This window comes from Talpa occidentalis, unplaced genomic scaffold, assembly GCF_014898055.3.
Source record: "Talpa occidentalis isolate TD23 unplaced genomic scaffold, MPIMG_talOcc4v2.1 talOcc4.6, whole genome shotgun sequence".
Classification (NCBI taxonomy): domain Eukaryota; kingdom Metazoa; phylum Chordata; class Mammalia; order Eulipotyphla; family Talpidae; genus Talpa; species Talpa occidentalis.
This window is the reverse complement of record NW_023604972.1, coordinates 138,150,580-138,176,976: the sequence shown is the minus strand read 5'-3', so window position 1 is coordinate 138,176,976 and position 26,397 is coordinate 138,150,580.

Below are 26,397 nucleotides of genomic sequence, written 5' to 3'. Positions count from 1 at the left end.
TGTCACTGGCCACCCACGCCAGCGGGGCCTCTCTCGACCGCTGTCCCGCGTAGTTTCTTCCGTCAGGACAAGTGCACCCCTGGGACGCAGCGCTCGGCGCCCAGGAGGGAGGGTGGGACGCTCAGAAACACATTTACGTGACCAGCTCGGCTCCACAGCACCTGGCTCCCCGCGTCCCTGGAGATTTTCGGGGGGCGGGAGGCAGGGCCCACCTTGAGGGGAGAGGCCCAGAGCGCACCTCTGCCCCCACCCTCTGAGAGACCATCTGTGTCTCCCCAACACCCCAGGAGCCAGGCTCTCCCCGGAACAGATGAGGGGCAGGGAGGGCGGCTTATTTTTTAAGAACATGAGGTTTATTTAGACCAAGGTGCTTCTTGGTCCCTTTATCCCTCTCCGGTTTCCCCTCTCCGAGCCAAGCCTCGTGTCGCCACGGAACCGTGCCCGAGTTTGCTTCTTTCCCTTCTCAAGTACTTTCTCCCGCTTCATGCTCGAGAGAGGAACAGGCAGACAGGCCGGCGCTTCCAGGCCCGCGGGCCCTCCGGGGAGGAGCTCACGGGCTGCAGGGGCTCCGGGACAGCCCCGGGCCTGGGCTGCGGGAGGAGGCAGGCGGCCACGGCTCCGCAGGCGGAGGTGGGGCGAGAGCTTCAAAACAAATGCTCACAACCGTGGGTGATGAAAAAGATCTTTTTAAAAGGCGGGCCATTGAAATTCAGAGCCACCCGGAGCCTCTAGCCAGTGGCTCAGGGGAGCCTGGTGACGGCCCTCTCATTTCCAGAGTTCTAAGCGCGAGATTTTCCATTTTCAATTTCAGTAGAAAAAAAATCTGCATTTCACGATGTGAAGAGGATGTGTGTGCAGCCTCATAAATACACACCGCCGGAAACAGGGAGTCGCTCACTTCGGGATTCTGTTTCTTAAGTTTTTCAATGGCGAGTAGCCACCAAGTCTCAGTAATATTTGTTCTGTAAATGGAACTATGAAAGGCCTCATTCCTTATTCATCAGGCCACGAGGAAATAAAACAATGGTTTCCACCAGGGAAATGTGGTGTGACGACCCCATCGGGATCTCCTCGCTTTTCATCACCACGTCCCGGAGGAGAAGCTCTCCCAGAGATATGGGGAGCAAGTGCTCGGACCCTGGGCCCGGGACCATCCTGTGGCCTGGCCTGCGTGCATCCTGATGGCGAGAGTGCTAGGAGAGGCTTGTAGGAGGATACAGACACATATTCTTCCGTAAACAATTATTTTTAGACAGTTCCCAGCCCAAACCCTTAAATCCTCGTCATCACAATCATTGTCGCCATCTTTTTTTTTTCTAGGTGACATTGGTTTACAACACAGGTATCCTGGGATGGCATCTGCTCACCTCATAAAGTGAATACACACCACACCTGCCCGCAACACCCTGGCTCCACCCACCGCCATCCAACCAACCCCTCTCCTGCTACCCAGCCTCCCATCTGCTCTGCCCTCCAGCTAGCCACTAGCCACTATTTTGTTGTTGGAATCTGTTTAGTTTGTCTCCTTGTTTCCTTCCACTCCACAGAGGAGTGAAATGGCAGAGTGTTTGTCTTCCTCTCGTATGACTTACTCTACTGAGCATCATGCCTGTAAGTTGTGTCCGCATCTGCCTGATGGCAAGGTCCTGGCTATTTTTAACAGCTGCGTAGTATTCCTTTCCGTGCACACACCACATCCTCTTCACCACTCAGCCATGGGCAGGCACTCGGGTGGATTCCGAATCTTGACTGCTGTAAACAGCGCTGCAGTGAACACAGGGGTGCAGACATCCCTTCAAACTTATGTTTTGCATTCCTGAATAAATACAAGGAGTGGAATTGCTGGATCACATGATAGTTCTGTTTTCAATTTTTTGAGTAACCTCCAGACTATTTTCTATAAGCGTCACGCCAATTTACACCCCCACCAGCAGAGTATGAGGGTCCTTTTTCTCCACATCCTTGCCAACGAGTGTTTCTTGCGTTTTTGACAATAGTCCTTCTAGCAGGCGTGAGGTTAAATCTCAATGTGGCTTTTATTTTCATTTCCCTCATTATAACAGCAAGGAGACAAAGGCAGCCATAAACAAATGGGGCTGCAGCAAACGGAAATCTTCCTTTTCAGTGAGAGAGACCATCATTAAAACAAAAAAGGCACCTACTAAATGGGAGAAGAATTGGCAATCCATCTACCAAACCAGGGGTTAGTGTCCAAAATCCGTAAACAATTCACACAACTGAAAAAAAAATAGAAATAAGCAACTTGATTAAAAAACCCAGCAGAGGGCCTGAGTGGGCCTCTCACACGGAAGACACACGCACGGCAGCCAGACGCGAGAGATGCTCTTCATCTGAATTCAAGTGTAGCGGAAGAAAATTCTGTTTTTCTGCAAAGGCTGTGATTTCTCATCCTAGGAAGAAAATCTTGGTCCCATAAGAATTTGTGTTGTTGCTGATTAAACTGCTTACACAGAATTCAAGACGAGGACTTGAAATTGCTGGAGTTAGAATGGAGGGTGCGGGGTTGAGTTGCTCCCGCCACCAGCTAGGAACTGAGTCTCTTCCTTCGTGGAGCAGTGGGGTGATGACTGTGGCCCGAGGAACAGACTAGGTGACATGCACGAAAACCTGTCAAGCCCCTCTCCACGGAAAGACAGGGACTCCCTGAGCACGAGGCAGGAGGCCGGGAGGATGAACACGTTTGCCGGGAATCCAGTTCTGGGTAAGCCGAGCAGGCCGGCTGTGTGCCCGTGGGGCGCCCTCAGCCCCGGACAGTGCCTGGGACTTGCTGTTTGCCAGCTCCAGAAAGGAAAGGCACCAAGTGTGCTGGGGGAAGAACAGAAGTCACAGCTCCAGCAAAATGATGGTGAGTCGACCATTTCTCCTGGCCTGAGTAGACAAAGAAAACTCTGGAAAAAAAACCAAAAAAACATTTTTCCATTTCGGGCAGTAACAAAAGCAGTGCACGGCGCCTGCTCTGGGAAGGACTTTTCCCCTTTGATCTGAGGGCTGGGGTCTGGAGAAGCTGGGGCGAATCTCTGGTTCCTTTTGATGTGTCCCCTGACATTAGCCATGGCCGGCGCACAGCAGGGTGGGGTCAGGGAAGCCCTGGGCATTAGGGTAAAGCATCAAAGAGTCACTTTCGGAACTGAAGTACCAGATCGCGTGGGGAGAACTTAGCTGTTCCCCAGTTCCGGAGCTCACCCCGGATCTTACCCAAAACAGCCTCCAGCAGACCACAAGGGACCAACAGCATGACCGACCAGCGCTTCCCTGCTGAGCTCGTGTGGGGTGGAGCCCCTCGAGCCTGGAGCTCCCTGGGGTGTCAGAAAACCCAACCTTAGACTGTGGGAGCAGCCGGTCCCCCAACAGCCATGGCTGGGCACGTCCTTCCTGCCCCAGAGGCGCCATGCTGCCCTCGCGTCCTGCCTCGGCAGTCTGGCTCGCCCCTCGGCTGGACCCGTGGGGGTGAAGCACAGACTGGATGCTCCACCCCCAGCGACCAACACGGCTCGCACCAGCCACCTTCTCGGCCACCGCACACTGTGAGTCCTGCGGGGGGCAGGCCCTCAGCGTCCTGGTGTCCACTCGGTTCCCGGGAGGGAGCTCCGGCCAGGGGTTGACTGACTAGAACATTCGTGGAATCGCTATCTTTAAAAAGGGGGACCTCAGGAAGAAATCCTGCCGGGAAATTAGCCCTTTGTGTTTCTCTGCTTCCTCCCCAGGCTTACACGATGCATCGATTATGAATATTCGAAGCTCATACCCACCAGTCTTGGGGGGGACAGCCTCCAGAAGGGGGTTGGTATCTGTTCATCTTCAAGGTATTGTGCTAATTTATCTGCATGGCCTCCCACAAGCACGTCCTGAACAAGCATCCAGGCAGCAAGCGTGCATTCACCGCCGCCCGCTGTCGCACCTGCGTGCTGGGTGTGGGTGCTGAGTGTCTGCGCCCGGGAGTGCACCTATCAGGAGACTCGGGAGTGGCGGGGACTTGTCAGCTCAGGCCCCCACGCAGAAAGCACAGGCTGGGCTCAAACACCACACCCTGCTTCTCCCGGCCTGGAGACCAGTCAGGGGGTCCCCAGGGCTGGCTCCGGGGAGTCTGCTGTCCAGACGCGCCTTCCTGCTGTCTGCCTGTGGTTGCCCCGGGCGCCCGGAGAGGACGTCCAGCGTCTCTTCCTCTTCTTACAAGGGCGCAAGTCTTGTGGATTTTAAGACCTGCCCTGTGACCTCATGGACCCTGACTCACCTCCCCAGGGCCTCATCGCCAAACACAGTCACGTCGGCAGCAAGGGTTTCAGCACACGAATTTGGGGCGAGGAAACAACTGTCCACAGCAGGGAAAACCAGATGCCAAAAAGCATCCACTTCTGTCTCGGGATAGTGATCTCGCAGGAAACACCTGAGTGGGTCGACCTTTAACGATTTACTTAGGATTCCCAGTATTCTCAACAAATGCCCGTACTATGAACATGTCAAGTGAGTTTTCAAAAATGAAGAGCAGCACAATTTAAAACGTAAATCATCACAGTCATCAACATTAAGAGTTTTCTTGGCATTCACTCCTAGGATATTTCAAAAGATGATGAAAGGGGAAGTTAAGCAGAGCTTATTAAGATCACCCATTTTATCAAATGACCTTTTCATTCCAAAATGTAGCTGCACAGAATAAATAAGGTTTCCAGTAGCGGGGGTGGCTCAGAGGCGTCTACAGCCTCAGAAAGAATCCAAGCTAATTAGACGTGAAATATCAACTGGTGAGCAATTACAGCACAACCGAAAGCGCCCCAGTGACTGCTCAGCCCATAAATTTATGATAAATGTAAATCTCAAGGTTGCGTCTCTAGCACAGATCCAGAAAGAGCAGTAAAGGCTGGCCGTCGCCATCATTAAAAATTCTACTGTCTCTGCCATTTGGGTGGTGACAATGAAGCCAAGGTCAGAGGAACCCCCGGCTTCCCAGATTACACCAATCTGGCCGGACCGTCCCCGCGGCTTCCGTGGACACAGCAGCGCCTGCCACCACTGAGCCAGGAGCCGCTTCCGGCGACCGCCTGGCCTCGCCCCAGACCCAGCTCACTGGGGTCATGAGCCTGGGAGCGCAGGGCAGGCCCGGCCGAGCGGGTCCCGGCAGCAAGGCAGCCTGCGGTCGTCTGCTGAGTCTCTTGGCACCTTTTTTTCGGGGATGAACCGCCCTGGGACTGGCTGATGGACTCCGCAGGCCAAGCCCCAGCTGACCAAAATGCGGTCTTGGGCTTACAGTTTTCAGGACAGAATGCTGCTCGGTCTTAAAAAGGACGGAGAAAGTCTTAGGAAGGAAGGCGATCCCGCCACGAGCCACAGGCGATGGGACACGCGAGCCCCCGGGACACCGCGACCCACTGCTGCAAGGCAGCTGCACGCCAGGTTCCCGGAGCCGGGAGGAGCGGCGCTGGCCGAGGAAACAGGGAGGCGTCGCTTACTGGGCCCAGGGCTTCAGTGCAGGCCGATGAAAAGTCCCGGGGCTGGACGGTGGTGGCCGAGTGACACCGTGGCTGCACTTCACCCCCGGGGTGGCATGTGAGCCTCCGGTACCCCAACAGGAGAGCTCGGAGGAGAGGTCGGGGCTGCGGGCCGCGCGCTGCTGTCCTCAGCATGTCAGCCGGTCCTGGAGTGTGCGCTCCCCTCGCGTCCTCGCCCCCTCGCTTCTTGGCGCAGGGACCTGGCCCTGGCGACATGTCTCATCTCAACCTGCCGCTGCAGGGGTCCCTCCGCCGTGCCGTGGAGGGAGGGTTCTGGGCCATCCGGGGCAGGACTCGGCCTCCTCACGGCCCCGGTGCTGGCCTGGCCTCGAGGGGTTCCCTTGAGTGGCTTCACGGCCTCCACCCTCCTCTCAGGGGTGGCGCTGCCAGCCTACCCCGGGGGCGTGTGCCTCCCGCCCCGCCTCCGCCAGGGCTGGCCCGTAGCGTCAGGGACGCTGGTGTCCATGGCCGGTCTGAGTCTCTCAGGCTCCCCGCCACGGGCTCTGCATCGGGACGCCTCGGCCGCGGCCAGGGACGGAGACGGGCACGTGTGCCGCTGCGGGCGCGGGAGCCGTGGGGGCTGTTTCTTGTGAGGTTGAGCCTCCGCGGAAGGGCCGTCTGGACGGTCAGGAGGGGCGCGGGAGGGCACGTCGGGAGGGGCAGCGGCTGCATGCGGCTCATCGTCATGGGCCTTGGCGAGTCTTCTGGAGGCGGGTCTGGGTCACGTCGCACTGAGGGGTCAGCACCTCGGTCGAGGCACCTACCCCACAGGCCGCTTGAGAGCGCGGCCGGAGTTTTGCTTTAGTTTCTCTCACACTGTCTTGTTCGTGTCGAATTTCTCCCAAGGTGGCCGCCATCACCGCAGCTCGTCTCTTCTGAATAGGGCGCCCGGGGGCGAGCCCGGGAACACCAGCGCACAGAGCCCCGCACTCCTGAGGCCCCGCACGGTGGTCAGCGTGGCCTGGGCCATGGGCCTGCGGAACTTCCCAGACTGAGGGCGGCCCAGGCCCGGCCGGGGGCAGACGGCTCCTGAAGCGGCTCCCGAAGCCGCTCTTTGCACAGAGATGGGGTGGAGGAAGCTCCTTAACGTGCGAACCCACGTTGAGACCCCTTCAGAGTGGTCGGTACAACGTCTGCACTCACCTGCCTGGCCTGACCCAGGACGCAGTCACTGGTGCGACCCGGCGGGAAGGGCAGCTCCTGGGCAGCACGTGCCGGGCAGCTCCAGTCACGTTTTCCCCTCACAAGCCCAGGGTCCCGGGGCCCAGAGTGAGGCCGGCCTTGGGGCCCCTTGCGGTGTTTGTGACCCACAGTTAGTACGTTGCCCGATTCGTCTTCGTGAGCAAGGCGGTCACGGACCCATGGAGACTCGGGGGTCTCAGAGGTGCCGTGGCTCCTGAGCCTAGGGCCTGGGTCTGTGTAGCCTCCCTTATTCGAGCCCCAGGGTCAGAGACCTCAGGACACGCATAGAAGGTTCTGGAACCTGCCGAGTGACTGTCCCTCTCCCCGGAGGTTGCTGAACAGGCTTCTTGGCTCTCTAGTTGGTCCTGGGAGGGCTTAGGAAGGTGGGTGGGGCTCTGGATTAGGGGTTACCAAGAAGGGGGGAGTTCAGTGATAGGAGAAGTTTCTGAAAGCGGAGGGAGCCTTCTCTCCCTGGTGAGAGGCAGCTCAGGGTCAGGGACGCGAGGCTCAGTGAAGCAGGTTTTCGCTTTCTTGTCTTGGCATCTGGGTTTTTGTTGTCGATAACGGACGTCGGTTCCTCCCAGCGGCTCGTCAGCACAATCCTTCCTCAGGAGCCTTTGGGTTTTCCCCTCCTGCATGATTAGTAGTTATTATTGATAGCAGGTGCAAATGTGCCCAGAACAAATGTCAAAACACTGCTTCTCAGTGCCGCGTTGGAGAGAAGTTGCAGGCAGCTAAGCATTGAGTGCCTGCGTGTTTCCGTCGCCGTGTGCCGCCAGAAACCAAACTCCCACAGCTAAAATAATAGTGCGGGTGGCCTCCGTGGCCCAGAAATGTTCCGGAGTTCTAAAAACATCCTCTGGACCTGATTCAAGGTCTGGTGATTCCTTGAGACGTTTCAAAATCAGTGATTTCCGGGCCAACGTGTGGTCCCCTTGCCGGCACGGACGCCGCTCCCTGCAGCTTCCCACCACCCCTCACCTCTCCCTCTTCAGAGCTGCCTTCTCAGGCACCCCCAGCCTCCCGTACTCCAGCCCTGGCCTCTGACCCAAGAGCGCAGGCCAGACCCTGCCCAGCCTGTTATGTGACACCCCCAGGGGGAGTCTTCTGCTTCTAACAGCCCCTCTGGCTACCTGCAAAGTGCACCCAGGTGTGGGAACAGTCCTCCAAGGTCAAGTCCATGCCTCCGCTTCCCGGGTTTGAAGCCCCGCTCGGATGGCCTTGCTCCGTCTAGCTCATGGGGGCTTCAGTTCCGGTAACAGTTCTCACAAACACTGGCCCCAGACCTTCCGATGGTGGATGGTTTGTGCCTGCTTTCAGGCCAGCCCAGCTCCAGCAGGTCCCCCAGGGGGGCCATCTCGTGGGCCCCGGCCTGGCCACACGGCCTCTCTGCTCCACCAGGCTGGGGAGGCTGTCTGAGGTGTGCCCACCCCGAGCAGGCCACCAGGCTCCCTGCTCACAAGTCCCTTCATAAGCAACTGAAGGTCAAATGTCCTTCCGGTCTCGGCCCTGCACTGAATGTCCTGTAAGCAATTGCCCACTAAGGCCTGCAGGCAGCGAGGCGCTCCCTGGGCAGGTCTGACAGTGGAACACAGCGCCATCACCAGGCCCTGAGCGGTAAGTCTGAAGTGTCCTCCGGGTGGGGCTGTTCTGTCTGAGAGGCCCCTTTATGGCCCTTTGTTCCCCAGCCAGACACCTTCCTCCCGCAGATCTTGCTGGTGTTTCTCGGACCCCTGCACAGTCCTCTAAGCACGGGGGTGCTTGCTAGAACAGTGTTCTCTTAAAAAAGGAATCAAAGCTTATTCCAGTTGGAGCTAAAAGCCTGGAAGCTGTGGACAGAAATGGCACCCAGGGGACAGGTCTCCAAGGCAGGACTAGCACGCATGAATATTCATGCCGCCCTGCAAAGGCAGCAGCTCCCCAGCAGAGAGCTGGTGGGTGAACCCCCAGCCAGGGGTGCAGAGCCCACTGCAGCTGCACCTGCTGGGCCCCTGTGTCCATCCCAAGTCAAGGTTGTAGGGTCCCCCACCCCCAGACTTCTCACAGCGGCAGTAACACTGCCAGGCGGGCTCATGTCTCAGGAGACAAGGCCAAGATTAATATCAGCGATTGTCATTTTAAAGACCTGTCTCCTGGCCGCTCTGACGAGCTGGCCTGATGCATTTCCACCACATGCGCCAGCTCCTCTCAGAGCAAATTAAAATCTATTCTGGCTGCAACTGCAGCTGGCAATTTAGTGCATCCTTTAAGTAATTAGTGGCATCCTGGGGTGCCAGGAGGCAGGCGAGACACTTACCCAGCCTGAGGTGACCTCAAGCAGACCCCGCTTTCCTGGCCTCCCCACAATCAGAAATAAGGGGAGGGGCCGTTCTTCCCGGCAACCTCACGCACTGCCAGCCCCAGCAGCATGGACATCGATTTGTTCACCACCTGGTGCAAAGTGGGACTTGCTAATTTCTGGTTTTGAGAGAGAAAAGCGACGATCAAGTAGGTCATCTGACACCGGAGAGAAAACGACCATTAGCGTGTATTTCCACATGATCATCACTTAGGGAACAGACAAACGCGTCGTCTGGAGAAAGAGTCCAGGGAAGAAATGGCCTCCTGCGTGAGTGGGGGAGGAGCAGGACTTGAAAAAATCCACTTTTTTTTTTAATCAATGCCTCACCAGAGACAGCAGCCGTGCGGGCGGCCCCTCCGCCTCGAGAGCGCCCAGAGCAGCCGCCGTCCACTGAGGGGCAGCCTGGCCCCTGCTGCTGAGTCTGTTCGTGAGAGACCACGGCCTCCGGGGCTTGCAGGCTGCGTGCTCCAAATCCGGGTCCCGTCCGCCGCGCATAAAGACAAAAGAAGCCGTGCGCGCCCAGGGCCAGGAACGTTCGTAGGATCTTTGTGCAGGGAGAGCGACTGCTGAGAGCTTCCCAGTAAACACCCTAAATCACCCCTTCAAAGCAGGTGCCACCAGGCAGGGTTGGCCCAGAGCAGGGCTGGTGAGGTCTGGAAACTGCCACGTGGCTGAGGCCTTCTGGGGGAGCCCAGGGAGGGGTCCTGAAGCAGGACCCCAGGATGCTGGGTCAGCGGGAGATTCCCCGGCGAGGCAGCGGCCGCCATGGCGGCCTCCCCACGGGTCTCTCCTGCACGTGTCCCCTCCACGTCTCCTGCCCTGAGGACAGCACCCCCCCGCGCCGAGCGCGCCCCTCTGGGCCCGGGAGCATCATCAGCGGATTAGGGAGTCGGGTCTAACGCCCGACCTGTTCTTTTCAGTCGAGGAGGCTGTGGATGGAAGGAAACACGAGCTGGCTCGCGGGCAGCCGCCTCCCTCCCAGGCCGGGTCCAGGGGTCCAGGGGTCCAGGGGATGCACACAGCGACAGGTGCAGCTTCACGTGGTCTCCTCCCGCAGGGCGGGTGGCCACAGCTGCCCGCTCAGCCTCACGCAAGTTGGTGGCCTCTGCAGATCAGGAAATTAAGGAATTAAGTTCATGGACTTGGTAATAAATTGAAAGTAAAGTAACAAAGAAGGAACAGTGATAACATGGAAAATAGCTGAGAAAACTCCAGGATCATTTAAGCAGCATTTAAAAACTCAGGTCATATTTTTCATCAAGGCGGCTGCTTGGGCAAATTAGACCCGTTTGTAATGTCGTTTTTGAAATTGCCTCTGATGGGGACAACGCCTGAGCGGAGAGGTCAAACACGACAAAAATGAACAACCATGTAAAAATGTGTAAATAAACACAAAATAAAATAAAACAGCTTTCTGCATTGCCCCGGGGAGGGGGGTGGGGCCGTGAGATCAGCACATCCCTCAGGCGATGCCAGACTTAGGCCGTATCTTGGGGAAATCCCAATTAATTTATATTTCAAATATGTTAGACTATTTTTTACCCATCAATCTTTCTGTTCAGAAAATAGGTCCATTTACGTGTGAAATGTTGAGATAAACTGAATTACAACAACTGGTGTCTTAAGGAGCGGTGTCTGCGTGGACGACGTGGGTGTCACAAGCAATGACGGAGCCGCCGCGGGAAATTCACACCCCACGCGAGTGTCTTTATGCTGTTCGGGAGGGGACACCAGCACGGTTTTGTCGCAGGGCACAAATATAAATGTCTGACTGAGCCAGCGCGGGAAGACGGGAAGAAAGGACGTGTCTGAGCGTGGAAAAGCAGAGCGGAGAGCAGGAAGGAGGTCGGCCCGGGGTGACACGCCCTCGAGCGGAACGCGGGCCGGCGCCAGGGGGGTCCGCACCCACTTCGCCCGAGTCGGCTGAGTGGTGAGGAGCGCGATGGCGAAACGCGGCTACGGCCTGTGAAAACTTGCCCGTCGTGACTGCGTGAGTGACGCCAGAACGAACAATTACGTGCAGACTTCCTTTCTGCGAAATAGAAGATTGACCCGCGTGTGGCCGCGGACATTCTGCTCGTAACAGGAAATCAAAAGTGTTATTCCGTGTCCCTGTCTCAGAAACTCCTTGTGATCACGACACGGTTGTCCCGCGGCGGCCCCCGCTGTGGGTCGCCTTCCGAGAGGGTTTTTCTCCCTCCCTCCTGCCCGCTCGCTCTCCCCCTTTCTTCTTCTTGCACAAACACCGAAGGCCCTCGTGTGCCGGTCGCCTGCTGTGGGGGTTGTTTTGTTTCCTTCTGGACGGGACTTTCAGTCCTTCCGGCTCCCTGTCCTCTGTCTTCTGTTTTACCGCTGCCCAGCTCCAGAACCACACAACCCTCTCCACGTCCCTTTCGCTGTCGCGACCTTAGTGCTTTCCTGATGCTGCTGATTTCCAGCAAGGGCTGCTCCCTGCCCTCCTCACGGAAGGAAGAGGCTGGAAGTGACCGCTGTGTCTCCGTTCCCCAAAGCCTCGGTCAGCTGTGCCCGTCGGTGGGAACGCCACTGTTTGCTGGCACAGCCCCGAGAAACTGGGCACCCCACAGAGCGAGGTCGCCCTCGAGGCCAAGGAGAGAACCCCAGTGGCCATCAGCTTGGGTGTCCACCTTCAGCCTCCAGGCAGCAGTTTGGTGTCACTTATGCTTGCCAGACGATCAGACGGCAGGGACAGGGCCCGCTGGATGTCTGTCCAGGAGCTGCGCCCTCACAGTCACCCCTGCGGTCGCCGTGAGCTGGTCCTCGTCCCTCCACGACGCAGGCGGACGCCCTCTTCCCGGCTGCGCGCCATTGCTGTCAGCTCAGCCCGGCGGGACCCGGGCTTATTTCCCTTGCTCTTGCCTCCGACCTTGGGGCGTGGGACAGACCAACCTCGAGTCCTTCGGAAGAAATGTCCAAAGTGGGAGCTGAGGTGCCGGGGCCTGGACACGCAGCCCCTGTGGGCTACACCGCCACCTGGGCACGGACCGCCCGCTGGTCTCGGGGAGCAGCCTGGACTCATTCCAGAGACAGACGCCTTCGTGAGGTGTCTGCTCAGCTCACGATCATCAAAAAAGCCAGAGGAGGAAACAGACTGAAAGAATGGACGAGTCGTGATGAAGGTCGTGTTTCTGGGCCTTCCTCCTCCGCCCCCAGCTCTCCATGTAGCAGATGACAATTGTTCACGTTGCATCGTCCTTTAACGTCTCCTGAGACCCGGAGGCCAACAGCTTCATGCGAAAGGTTCCTCACGGCTTTTAATAAGGGAGAGGCGGCCGAGGAAGCCGGGGGCTGTCATCTCACACCCCAGCACAGCCCGTCCGCAAAGGCCCCAGACTCAGAGCCGTGGCCTGGGGCTCTGCGTTGGTGAGGAGGGGACACCAGAGGCCACTCCTCGGGATGTCCACAGGGGACAGTCAGCTGTGAGGGACTCACCCTGGCGGGGGCTGGGGCAGGGCTGAGGAGCTGTGGGCATGCGTGTCCCTGCTTGGGGTGAGGAAAGCGTCCTGGGCAGCCTGATGGCCGCCCGCCGCCGGGACAGTGGGCGAGTTGATGCTGTGGTGCTTCACCTCTTGAGAAAATAGTTTTGTGTCTTTTAAATATCTAGAAGTTGATGGAGACTTGACATGAGTCACGTGGTGACATCGCCCGCTGGAGAACAAACATGCAGGGGCTGTAGGCTGGACACTGGCTGGGCTAGTTCCCCACGGCCAGCTCGCCCAGCCTCGCGGCCGTCTAAGCCGCTGTTGCTCTCGGGGACGCGGGGACGGAGGCCGCCTCGGGCTGATCAGGCCACGGGCGGGCTTCCGCAGTGCGAGAACTCAGCTCCATCTACACAGTCGGTTTACACGCGGTGTGACCTCACACTTCTCCCCGCTGGTGTCGGGAGGACCACGCAAGGGCGGGCGTGAGCCCCGTGGAGGCTTTGCGCCATCTCCGAAGCTCTGCCACGTTTGTCATTCCTTCTGCAAAGGAAAGGAAACCAGCGTGTTGATTTTTCTTTGTTGATGCGTGTAAGCCTGGAAACAGATGCCATTCCGCGGGCTTCTTTGCGCTATTAGCAGCGAGATAAAAACCAGCATCACCCGCGGGGAGGGGTGGGGCCCTCCAGCTGACAGCGCGGCTTGCAAACCCCAGGCAGCCAACCAACAGCGCGGCAGCTCCGGGGACGGGGCAGCAGTGGTCAGCAGGGAGGCGAGGGTGCCGGCCGCCGACTTCCGTGAAGCCACTTGCAAAACACGCTTCTGGGCCGTCAGCCACATCTAGGCAAACACGCGATTCTAGAACACGTTTCTGGCAACATCAAACAGGCTTGACCTGGCTCACCCTTCTCGGTTGATAAATTTGCCTTGGCCTCAAAATTATTCCAGTGATACTTGAATTTATGGTGCCTGGAACTGAAAGTGATTATTTTTAAAGTATATAATTAAAGTTCTTTTAAAGGAGTTATAAAACTTGCTGAAAGGTTGGTTTTTCACAGCACTGATCTAAACTTTAAAAGCCTCATCACTCAGGGTTGTGGTGCCATGTCCAGCTTTAGATCAGAGCCAGAAACTGAGCCCACAGCATAATCACCTCCCCCCCAGCTCGAACCTCCCCACGCAGTGAGGTCACTAAAGGGCTCTGGCTGTGACGCGCAGGCCCCTCGCGGCCTGGGGTTGCCACCCGCAGAGGCGTCCCTGCCCTATGGCAATCCTTAGTCTCCGTCTCCAAAGCTGCCCGCTGGCCACGTGGGGTCCTGGCCGTGCAGACACGCCCCTTGCTCAGAACCCCCCATTGTAGCTGCTCCCGGAACACACATGCGAGCTCTTCTCACATGGTTGGGGAGCGACGGTCTGTGATCAGAATGGTCTTTAAGGTATTCTGGAACCACCTGTGCCCCAAATCTCCCTTACAGCCCACCTTCTCGACTTTGGCTTTAGAAAACTCACTGTATAAATAACAATATTTCTTTTGATTCTTCCAGCTTCGCAAATGTCAGGAGTAAACCATCAAAGGTGGGAGGAGCAAGCTCAGGGCCCCTTCATGGTCTCCCTCCCCAAGCCCCGCCAGGTCCCCGTGCTGCAGCAGCCCCACCCGGCAGGGGGCCAGGGCCGCTCTCCTGCCAGCCACACTCTGGTGGTTTTCCAGATCGACATCATGTCTGAAAAACATGTCTTATCACCTGTGATCGGCCAAGCCTTTGACAAATAGCTTTTGTCCTTTCTTGCCCTCTGAAATTGTATTCTTTTTTTTTTAAAGATTTGTTTATTTATACAAGAACTGGGGTACAGGCCAGATGCGTGGGAGGGTGAGAGGATTCACCAGAAACAGAGCGGGGAGCAGAACAGGCAGAGTGACTGAAATACACTGCTGAGGGGAGCAGCGGGGAGACAGGAGAGGTCTGCCTCGCCATGTGGGATTCTCACCAGCCGGCCGGGAATAGAACCCATGCTGCAGAGGCTGCAGACAGCTTCACAGTGCTGCGCTCAACTGCCTGCGCCACCAGGGAGGCCCCGAAATTGTATTCTTAAGCGGGTCTATTTCATGGGGATCATGCCCTCACTGCCCCCCACCACCCCAGCAAGGATGGGGCCTGGTGCTCTCTTGATCTCTTTTTAATTCTGTACTAACCAGACTGGGGACTTGGCATATTTCTGGGGAGCAGCTCATCAAAGGCAGGGAGACAAGGAGCAGGATTACAGTCTGTTCCCCCCCACCTCGAGTTGCAGGAGCCCCTGGGTGAGCCCGGCCATCGACCCAGAGCCATTACCTGCTACTTTGCCCGCGACGGCGGCAGCTGACTATATCGGAGGGCGTCTGCTAGTGGGTCTCAGGCGGGGCCTGGAGTCGATCGCTGTAAATCAAGAATCTCTATATTAAGCGAGAACAGGGACATTTATTACAATTCTGGGTCTTTCTGGCCGCGGGTGTGGGGAAGCAGGTGCGGCCCACGCAGCCACGTCGCCTGCTGTGCCCGCACGGATATTCTCCCTGAACGGGGGGCCTGGAAGGCCCCTGCCAAGGTGTCGTGGCCAAAAAACTTGACTAATTGCTAAGATCAAATATAAAACGGTGGCCTAAACGGCACTTGCTTTGAGAGTTAGGTAAGAATCAGCTCGAGGAGGGTAGCGTGACTCCCACACAACGGAATAACACCGGAGCCGAGAGACCACGGGTGTCTGCTCGGGAAAGGCCTTGGCGTCAACCTCCGGGACTGGTTCTGGGGCGACGTGGTAGGTTCCTGGGGACGGAGAAGCCCTCCCACCAACAGTGGTGTGTAAAAGTCACAAAGCTTTGTGTGAAAGCTGCAGTCCAGTTGCTTCTTACTTGACCTTTGGATGAAAGTCAGGTTGAAGGTCGCCCCAGCTCAGGTGTGCTGGGAAGCAGATGGAGGCCTGTTTGCACCATTGTGGGGCTTCCGTTACTGGAAATTTTGTGGGATACTTTGAGTTTGAAAGGAAGTATTAGGGGTATTGTGACCTGCTCCACCAGGCCAGATGTGTCTGAGATGGAGGAGCGTGTCTCAGGGGCGCTGGATACAGGATGCAGATTCCAGGGGTTAAAGGCCTCCGATGTGCCCCAGGCATCCATCTTGGTTCACGACAGCGTCCCAAAGCTGGGTCCATGACCCAGTTGGTTCCAGGCAGTGCCCGCCACCACCAGGCTCTACCGCTGCACTCACCTTGGCCCCTGTGTTTCTGTAACTCAGAGACTCGTACCAGCTGCCCTGATTTAGAGAGAGGAGCCAGAGGCGCTGATCAGCTCCGGAACATTCTGAGGTGCCGGCTGGCGAGCGGCGGGACTGGAGTGAAGCTGGGAGCTGCTTCCCAGGAGGAGTCCACACTCGCGCGAGAGCACAGATTCCTCCGGAATGAATCTGCACCTCCCCGCCTGGTTGTGACGGGCACGGCCCACGCGCTCCTGAGCCCAGTGCGGGTCTCTGGCGAGACGAGCCGTGTCCCCAGACCCCAGGGCGAGCGGGAAGGGCGTGGAGGCGCAGGTGGGAGTCCCGGGCGGGCTGTTCCCGGGAGCCTCGGTGCTGTGAGGGATGGGGGAGCAGCCGCCAGGCTCCCAGGACCCCGGGTGGGAACCAAGCTCACCACCTGGGCGCTTGGGCCAGGCAGGCAGGGAGGGTGTTTCCCTGACACGGCTCATGTCACCTCGGGACCTCCGGGATGGTGGGGCGCCAGGATGCCGGGACAGGCGGGACAGCAGGGACGCCAGGACAGCCGGGACAGCCCGGACACCAGGACGCTAGGACAACCGGGACAGCCAGGACAGCCGAGACAGCCAGGACAGCCGGGACGCCAGGACAGCCGGGACAGCTGCAACAGCCAGCACAGCCAGGGCAGCAGAGAAGCCAGGACAGCAGGGACAGTCGGGACAGCCAGGACATTGGGACGCCAGGACAGCCGGCACAGCCGGGGCAGCCGGGACAGCCGGGACAGCCAAGACAGCAGGACATTGGGACGCCAGGACAGCCGGCACAGCTGGCACAGCCAGGACAGCAGGGACGCCAGGAAGCTGGGACGCTCCTGGTGAGGACGGGCTGCTTCCCAGACAAAGAGGAATAAACTTTGTTTTGTTTTAGTTTATTTTTAAGTTTTTATTTCTTGAGGTGACCTGGCGCACAGCTCTGTGTATGACTTAGGGGTGCAGATGTGTGTCTCCACACCACACCCTCCAAGGCCCCCCCAGTCCTCCACCACTGTCCATGGGGCACCCCTCTGCCCCCCACCTCCCTCTAATGACCCCTCCCCTCTGGCCCCTTCCCGCCGCAGCCTCAGCTCTGTGGGCAGATTCCCGGGGCGGTCCCGGTTACTCTGGCGGTTTCCTTTGTCCGTTTCTCCATCTTCCACAGCACGGGGCTCATCTGGTTTCTCTTTCTCCCGCTTTCTCCCTCGCCTCTGGCCTCCCCTGGCGGGGCCGCACCTGCAGGGTGGGTGCATGTGCGTGGGGCCGAGCGTCGTCCCACCAGCCCCGGCAGCTCCTCCGCAGGCCCTGGGGTGCACCTGCCCACATGCACGAGGCGGCCACGGCGCTCCCGGCCACCCGAGGAGCTGACGGGCCACAACCAGACGCACCCGATGCCCACGACAGGGCCCGGTGTGGTCAGGCGGGCGTGGCACGACGGGGAAACAGGACTGGGGCTGACAGCGAGGGTGGACAGAGAAGAGCAAGGGCAGAGGCTGGGAACGGGGAGGGCTTCGCGCCCACAGTGAGGTGACGGCGTGGGGGGGTGTGTGTGGAAACTCCCGTCCGAGGACACGCGGTTACTCTAACGCAAGATAAAAATGAAAGGAAATACAGAGAAGATGAAAGATTAAGAGAACCAGATACAGACGTGGTGTGTGCGTGGTGGGCACCGGGACTCAGGACGGGGGTCCAGCGGGCTGGACAGCGTGTCCCTGAGTGACCAGCACCCGGCAGGCGCCGCTTAACCCCGGGTGAGGGCTTGAACGAGTGCCGTCCTGTGCCCGTCACCCTCTGCTCTGAGAGCGGGTGTTTATCCGTCCGCTGCGGAGATGCTTCACAGAATGTGTAGAAACACACCAGGGTTTTTAAATATTTACATCTGCTGATTAATAATTCATTGTTGGCATTCAGGACCCGGGCCTCATGAATAATTGACAAGTTCATTGAAGATTTGCAACTGTTCGGTGTAATGATAAAGTGCCCTGCTGCGTCCCCAGCACCGGGGGTGAAAGTGGACGTGAAACCGGCTTTCTCCTGGCTCACGGGCGTCGGAACAGAGTCTACCAGCAGCTGAGGCGGGATGACAGCGCTGCGGCCACATGCTCGCCCCGTTAAGGTGGGGCAGTAACGGGCGCAGGGGGAGGCTCCGTCCCACGGCCACACTCACGGGTGGGTTCTATGGGCTGCACTTCTAGCTGAAGGCAGGGGTCTGAGAATCTGATTAAACGCCATGTGGCCTCTGCATCCTTTTTGATCTGGGAGTTATTTAGGAGAAGTCTGGAGTGTGAGTGTTGGCGTGTGAGTGCCTCGGTGCACGTGTGTGCGTAGGGCTGTGTGAGAAGCGCAAGTGCCTGCCCGCACGTGCACACTCCCAACTCCGTCCATCTCAGCATTCTGAGTGTGTTTTGAAGAAAATTGAGAAAAATTAGGGCGTGGTGTCAGGTTTTGTGTGGCTGCTGTCTTAACAGTCAAATTGATCACAGCAAGATGTTCATCTCTTTTAAAACTGTCTATTAATTTTCATTGAGATAACGTTGGTTTATAACAGTGTAAATGATTTAGGGGTACAGGTTCACCCCTCTCTAGATGTCTGTCACCACCCCACACCCACCACCAAGGCGCATGTCCTCCTTTGAGAGGGTGGTCATCTAGTGGACTCGCCAGTCCATGGCCCCCACTCTGCTTCCCGGTCCTCTCCCCTCCCCTCTGGTAACGTCAGGAAGATTCTAGGACTCTGGTTTAATTCTGTCTAGTCCTTTGTTTCGTTTCACTGTATCCCACGTAGGAGTGCGAGCTCCACTCCTAACTTACTTCCCTTAGTGTCATCCCCTCCGGTCCACCCATGTTGTCCCAAGTGGCAAGCATTGATCTTTTTCACGGCTGACTAGTCCTCCATCGTGTGCCCATACAGACCATCCGGCACAACGCCCACTGCTAACCTCACTTCTTTCAGGGATAGGAACGTGGGTCACTGGTGGTTTGGTGTCAAAACAACTCTCCTATTAAAAAAAAAGTCAAACCTGGAAATTTTGGAGAATCTATACCCCCCCCAAAAAATAGGCTAGTTAATATAACTTTCCACTAAATTGTTTCTCTCCCCCTGGCAAGTCAGCGGCGGGAGGGGTTTCAGCAGCGTCTTCCTGCGTGGTCATGGGAAGTGGCGACGGCCTGTGACGTCCTATCTCGTGTGGCGTTCTCCGTTTCACACGCGGCTCCTCGTCCTGGGAGCCCGCCCCGTGACAGCAGGCGGGATCTGTCCACGTGACTGCCGGCCCCTCCGCGGAGATCACACCCTGCGCTCTTGCTTTCAATGTGCAAAATGGCGCCCTGGCTCCGGCCCACCAGGGAGGCATGGCGGGTGTACAGAGAGCCGGGCAGCAGGCACGCAAGGGCCCCTCTAGTAAACGCAGGAAACAACCCCCGGTTGTGCTGTGGGTGCCAGAGCAGCATGGGGGGTTCACAGCGGCCCCTCCTCTGGGCCGGCACCCAGCCTTAGTGTCTCCCCACCACCACGCCTGGCCACTTGCCCGCGCTGGATGTGGCCCAGGGCATAGGCTGTACCTGAACTGGGCCACAGGTGGGAGTTGCTCTCTTCATTTTTCAGCACAAAGTCTTACCCCGGAGGTTTGCTGCTCTTCCTGGTGGTGTCCCCCACATTCCCTTTCGCAACACACCACTGGCGTCTAAACCCGAGCTTACTTTGCTGGGTTCACGGCCTGCGCATAGCCTGTGCATCTATTGTGCTTCCTGCTGACCCGGCACCCCTCGTTTGCACAGGTTGCGGGGTGGCGCGAGCACTGGCGGGGTGCGTGCGCGGGAGAAAGGCGGGGGCGCACCTGCGCCCGCTCAAAGGCCATGGGTTTTGAGAACCACCACCTTAAAGTAACCCTCTCTTCTCTGCATCAGACGCTCTCCCATTTACTTAGCCACCGAGGTTTCATTCTCTCTCAGAGACAAACGTATAGATGACATAGGAGGCTGGATGTGGGCGGCCCCGACTTAGCTGCTGACAGACGTTTAATTCATTGTGGCTTTACATGGATTCGTGAGTGGCGGCTGATCCCTCGAGCACTTCTTCGCTAATCGCCTGTCACAACAGGGGAGGTGGAGGGCGGCACCACGTAGGCGGCCTGTGCTGAATTTCCAGCCTGACGTAGACGGCAGACCATGAATTATGGGTTCCCCCGTGGCTCTTGCTCCCCAGCAGCGCCCTGGAGCCCTGGGCCGGGGCCGCAAGCTGGTGGCACCCGTGGTCAATGCCAGGGGGGTCGTCCTAAGGTGTCCACCTTCTCCACAGCGTCCGAAAGCTGGGGGCGTTAAGCAAGCGGGGCCCTCGTGTTCTTACCTGAGGTCACACAGAGGGGGTCTGCGAGGTGCTGAGGCTTGGAGCAGTGTTTGGACGGGCGAAAGCTTTCAGTCTGCCTTGTTTCTAGACAGGCGCTGCCCTAGCAGTGGCCAGGAAATGAAAATAATACCTACCAGGCCCCTAACAACTAGCTCGTGCCTGTGAATGAGGCTGCGCAGGGCGCCAGGGCTCCATGGGCGTCGTCTCACGCAGCCCAAGTGTGACACGCGGTTGCTGAGACGGCTCCTGGGCGGGCCTAAGCAGCCTGGTGCTCGCACACTGCAGAGCGGGCACTGACGGATGCCAGGAGGCCGGACCCCCGCTCACAGCTCCAGAGAAACGTCACTTCTGGCACCTACTGGAGGCTGCAAACCACAACCGCCCTTTTCAAGTCAAGTCTTCCAGGATTCCCTTACGCTCTGCTGAGTCTCTCTGCTCTTGGCGAGGGACAGCCACGGCCCTTCCAGCAGCAGACGGGGAAACAGAGTGGCCTGCGGGCCAGCCCTCGTGCCTCCACGTCCACCGGCGCCAGCTCTCAGCGGAGGGAATGAGCCACCGCTGGGGGCCCCCACTCTGGCTTCTGGTCCCCCAAGTAAGTGTAGCAGGAAAAGACCCCGGCAGCCAGCGGCGGCGGGCGGCGAGGGCCCCGTGTCACCGGAGCGGGAAGGCGCAGCTCAACCTGGCCTTCCCGGACGCCCCCCGCTCCTGGTGTCCAGACACCACCCGTCTGCAGCCAAACTGTCCGGCAGCCCTGAGAAGGCAGCGGAGGCCAGGGGTGCAGCCAGGGCCAAGGTGACCCCCCGCACGCGCCAGAGGCCGCGGGTAGCAGCGGCTTTCCTGGTGACGGAGAGCGGCCGGCGATTCCGAGCAGCCCTCCCGGGTGCTTGTCCCGCGGGGCTGCTTGTGATGTCAGAGGTCGGCCTCGCCGGGGCCACAGCCGCACACAGACCAGGCTCTTCTGCCTTAAAGCGCAGTCGGGTGACTTGGCTGGACTTGTAACTCAGTTCTCCTGAGTTAGTGGGGTGCCCTTGGCCCCTCCGGTGCAGAGTGGAGACAGCGCTTCTGAGTCGTGGAGAGGGGCGGGGGCCTCACCCTCAGGGGCTGAGGCAGGCAGGGTTTCTGCTCTCCCTGCGGCGCCCAAGGCTGAGGACAGGCTGTGTTCCCAGCACAGGCGCACTTCGCCTGGGGCCAGCTCCCGGGTCAGGGGCTGCTGGCAGAGAGGGCATGCTCCTGGCCAGTGACAGGGGGGTTCCCCGGGGCTCCATAACCCCCAGGCTCTCACCTATGGGACCTGCATGAACAGTGGGGCTGTCACTGTGCTGGACCCGCCTCTCCTGAAGCAGGGACGCTGGGAAGCTGGACACTTTGTCCCTAGCAAGCTAGAAGGTGGCAGGACGGGTTGGCAGGCTCAGCAAGCCCCTACCAGGCACCTGTTCCTTGGGGGGACCCCTCCCCAACCAAGCATTTTCTAGGGCGGCGGCTCCAAGAGGTATCACCACCCCCTCTGCTGTGAGGCGCGGGACAACTCAGCCCCAGGAGTCTGTGCTGGTCTCTGTGTCTGTCTCTCCGGCCCCCACCCCACCCCACTGCACACCCCCCCCACCCCACCCAGGGCGTCTCTGAAGAGGCACCGCCGGCTCCCTCACTGCCAGCTGCCCTGTCGCTGGCGCAGGCCTGGTGCCAGGCTCCCTCTCCTGCTCTGGGACCCCAGTCCTCTCCGCCGCCCCCCCCCCCCACCGCCTCTGGTGCGGGAGGGCCGGCGCCCGCGTCAGCCAGCAGAGGGCCCAGCACGTTGGACCAGGGCCTGCGGGTCAGGTCAGCCCTGCCTTCTGTGCTTTGTGCTGCACCCTGGGCGGCTCCCAGCCCGCCTGCCCCTCCCGAGGGCACAGGTGACGGTGCTGAGCAGCTGCCTGTTGCCCTGTGGGCTTTACAGGCATCCCGGGTCTGCCTGCCCCTCCGGCCACCCCACGGGCATGTGGGCGCCCTGGTGGGAGCCGGTGCCCCAAAACACACTGTCCACCCCCGACGGCCAAACCTGTGCGGCAGGTGAAGTGTGGGCTGCACCGACCCCACCCAGGCCCCCGCCCCCTCCCCAGGAGCTTGGCCGCTTGGCTTTGCTCTGGCACCCCCCGTCTTGCCCCTGGGACTGCCGCGGCGGCTGGCGGTGGGGCAACCCGAGCTGTTTTCTCTCCCCTCTCAGCGACAGCTGCGGGCGAGGTCCTGTGGGCTGGGAACCCGCGGAGGGCAGTGGTGGTGGGTCTCCCTCCCCAGGACGGTGCGGTGGTTCCAGCGAGTGTCCTGGTCAACACCCCCAACCAGCCGCGATTCTGGACACTTTCCTGCCTTTTTTTCCTATTTCTTCCGCCGACAATTCCTCCGCTTCAGGACATTAGCTCTTAACCGTGATTCATGAAGTAATAAAGGAATCCTTTGTTCAAGAGGCCACTGCTGCGAAAGATTCCTTCTTTATTAGATTTCTCATTACGAGCCCGGAGCCTCCATCCATTTCTCCCGGAGAGCGGGATCCCCCCCGCGGGAGGCAGGGACGCAGAGAGGCCGGGGCTGGCGGGTCGCCTGCAGGAGCCACGAAGAAGCCCCTCGCTCTCCCGGGCCCAGGAGTCTCCAAACACGTTACTGGCTGGACAGAGAATGTCCTGCGGGGTGCTGGCCCGCACGGGTGTCCCCGGACAGGGCTCTGCCGAGAGCACCTGTCTTTGCAGCGTGGCTAACAGCGGGGTGGGGGCCGGCCCCCCAAACAGATGCACCGTGTTTGCGCGGGAAAGCCTGGAGCTGGCGACTTCAGCCCCCCCGAGCTTCCCTCTTGCCCCAGAGCGGTCTGTGCAGACTGGGCGACCCTCTCCAGGGTGGCCAGACGACCCCCCCGCCAGCTGCCAACACCCCTGTGTTACTTGCTGCCATTTCTCCTGGAGCTCAAGAAATTTCTTCCAAGGTGGTCTCGGCTGCCAAGCCTCGTCCGAGCGGCCGTCGGTCTGGCCTCTCTGCGCCGGCTCCGCCGCCCTCGGCAGCAAACACCTCGCCCTCTGCCCCGGCTGACCTGGCCCGTCTGCCCCTGGCCAGTCCCTGCTCCCCACGTCTGTGCCCTCTGCGGTCCCTGGGTCTCCCAAGCCAGCTACAAAGGACCCACACCGGCTCTTCTCGACTCTGCTTCCCTCCTCAGCTGCAAACAGCCTCCTCCCAGCCGCCCTCCACGTTTTCAGAGCGTGAACCGCCCTCGCTCTCCGCTCAGAACCCAACTCAGGGACCCAAACTGTTTCCAAACCCATTGTACCGGACGGTGTGAAACCCCACGGCCACCCCCGGGATCCTCAGAAGAGGAGGATCCGGAAAAAGCCTGAGGAGCCCGGAGCCGAGGGCCGGGCCGGCCAGGGCCACGGGGGTCCCGGCACTGAACCCCACTCGAGTCCCCCAGCACACGCCACCTCCCCTCTTCCTTCTGTTTACTCAGTGGCACCGCTGCCCACACTGCCGGCCCAGGGCTTCGGGCCGCGCCTCCCGGGGGCCAGCAGCCGCACCAGCACCGGGGCCCCGGCCTCCTCCACGCCGGCCCCGGGGCCTCCCTTCCCCCGGGACCTTCACCCTACAGTCAGATTTGTGGGTGGCTTTGTCCGACTCTTTGTGTTGCTGTCCGCGCGCGCGGGAGGCCACTGCTCTTTGTCTCTCCCCTTCGCTTGGTTTGCTTCCCCTCCCCCAGCCGCAGCTCCAGCCGGGCTCGCCTTCCGCACGCCCCATCTGTCCCTGTCTCTGTCTCTCTCACACCGAAGGACTTTGTGCACGAGACGGTCACCCTCTCCCTGGCGTGCACGTGTGTGTGTGGGAGTGTGCACGCGTGCGTGACAGGGGTGGCAGAAGCATCTCACGCGCGACCCTAGGTCCCTTCTGGGCTGGAAATGCCCTCCCGAGCAGTTCACCTCCTGGAAAAAGCTGCTTTTCCCTCAAGGTCATGCAGCCTGTCCCAGAGCGCCCTTCCAGCCCAGCCCAGCCCAGCGCCCGCCCGCCTCACCGCGCTCTCCTCCCGCCCTCCTCTGCCGCCAGGATTCATGGCCCCCTCCTCCTGCGCCTCCAGCGCGCGTGCAAGCGCCTGTGACGAGCTTGGCGATGAAGACAAATCACCCTAACGCAGACAAAGCCCTTGCGGGGGCTGCCCCCCCGCCCCGGCCCCGACCTCTTGGAGGGAAGATGCCGAGCCGGTCGGTGGGCACGGACGGCGGGGCAGCCCGCGGCCCCGGGACGGGGGTCGGGAGCGGGGAGCTGGCACCGGCCACCGCCTGCCTGTTTTGTCTGAGTCTGCGCCTCTGCCTTCGTGGGTTGCAGAACCTCCGCAGAGGGTCACCTCACGCCCCGGATTCAGCAGAACCCCAAGTAGGGGAGAAAGGTAAATTCACAGAGCAAACGTGACTTGTTTATAAGTGAGAAAGTGCTTTCATGGTTGGAAAATGCATTTTCTTTACTGTAAGGCTGGCAGGAGCTGTCCTGCAGCAGCGGAGACACAGGAGCAAGCTGGGCCCATCAGACCCCTCCTGGCCACGGCACGGGCAGAACCCGAGGGCGGAGGCCCGTGTGCGTTTGCTGGGGGTTCCCTGAGGCATTTGTCCTTCGGGCATCGGGCGCGCAGCTCACTGTCCGGCGGCCTGCGGACCAGAGTCCCGCTCAGCGCGCCAGGCCTGCTTCGGGTTTCCGTCCTGCTCCATAATGTCATTTTTTAAACGAGGAGGAAACCGAAGTTTGACAGTTCCTAAGAATAAAGGCGAAACGCACAAAACGCCCTCACTTGTAACCCACGCATTCCACAGTCCCGAGATACATTTTCTCGACAATCAGTTTACTAAAATCTTCAAAACGGAACAGCATGCGGTCCGAGGCATTTGCCCCGGTGATGACAACACCCGCTGGAGCTTTCCTGCAGCGGGACCGGTCCCCAGGCAGAAAGGCTGTTCCCGCGGGCAGGCGATGCTCTCCTGGCCCAGCAGGCACCTCTGGCCAGCGGCCTGGGTGTCTTTGCACACCGGGCAGAGCCGCCCCCTGAGCCGGCACGTAAGGGGCCCAAGGGCCTCCTGATGGGGTCAGCTCCTGCCACAGCCGCTCATTTCCACCCCGTAAGCAAACTGTTCTGGTTGGCCCCACCCTCAGGGTATGAGGTGGGGATTTCTTGCAAGCAATTTGGCAGCATATAAAGTGGTTTCCAGCTCAGATCTGGGGGGACAGCTTCTGTGCAGCCGCGCCAGGGCCTCCACCAGCCATTTGCTGACCGTCTCTGGGCCAGGGAGCCTGGCGGGTGAGGGGACAGGACAGAGGAGACAAGGAAGTGATACCGGATCTTCCAGGAATCTCCCCCTTCAAGGGGAGTGGGCAGGAACCGAGCATAGCGGACCATGGCGAGGACAGCCTGGAGGGTCAGAGGTGAACTCCATCTGCCAGATACACCTGCTGAGTCTCCGTGATGCACGCCCGGGACTTCTGTAACATGCTGCTGTGATGCGGTGTTCGTCAGTCAGAGAGAGAAAGAGTCTTTTCTGAGAAATAATTAGAAAATAATTAATAAGTAAACAAACAGGGAAAATACATGATATTATCTATTATCTTAGTCAGTTGCATACAAGACAAATAGCCAAGGTTAGGAGAAGCATCAAAATAAAACTTTCTATCATGGAATAAAATGTTCTAGTTCTTTTTAATTTTAAAATAATATTTATAGTGTTGCAAATGCTAATTTATAATAATTAGTGAAGACAGCAAAGAAGCATTGTAAGTACAGATAGTATAAACGTTATAAAGAATAAGCTTATAAAATAAGGTAATTATACATTAAGCTATTACAATTCATGATCTTTGCACAGAAGGAAAAATGCAATTTTAATTTTTTTCTTTGTATCTTTTGCATGCAAAAGCTTAATAATGGACTTGCTGTATTTTTTTAATAAAATTAAAAAATAAAAGTCATTAAAAAAACAATTCACAGGGCTCTCCTGAGGATGAATTAAATTACATTTTTCCAGTGCTTACAATTTATGCTAACTTCTACAGCATTATTAAAACAAAAACACAGACCTAGCTCCAAAAAAAAAAAAAAAAAAAAACCAGAAGGATAAAAAATAAATTTAATCTGATCCAAAAATGATAAAACTGTTAGGAAAAAAATGTTTGCAGTGGCTGAGTGCCCTAAAAACTAGATTGGCTTTAGTTCAGTCAGAACTATAATATGCAATTAAAGCATACATTTGCATAATAATAGCTAACTCTCAGTGTTTTTTCTACTTATTGAATTGTATTGTTTTTATAAAGCTGAAAAACAAAACAGTGTGCTATGGAGGGAT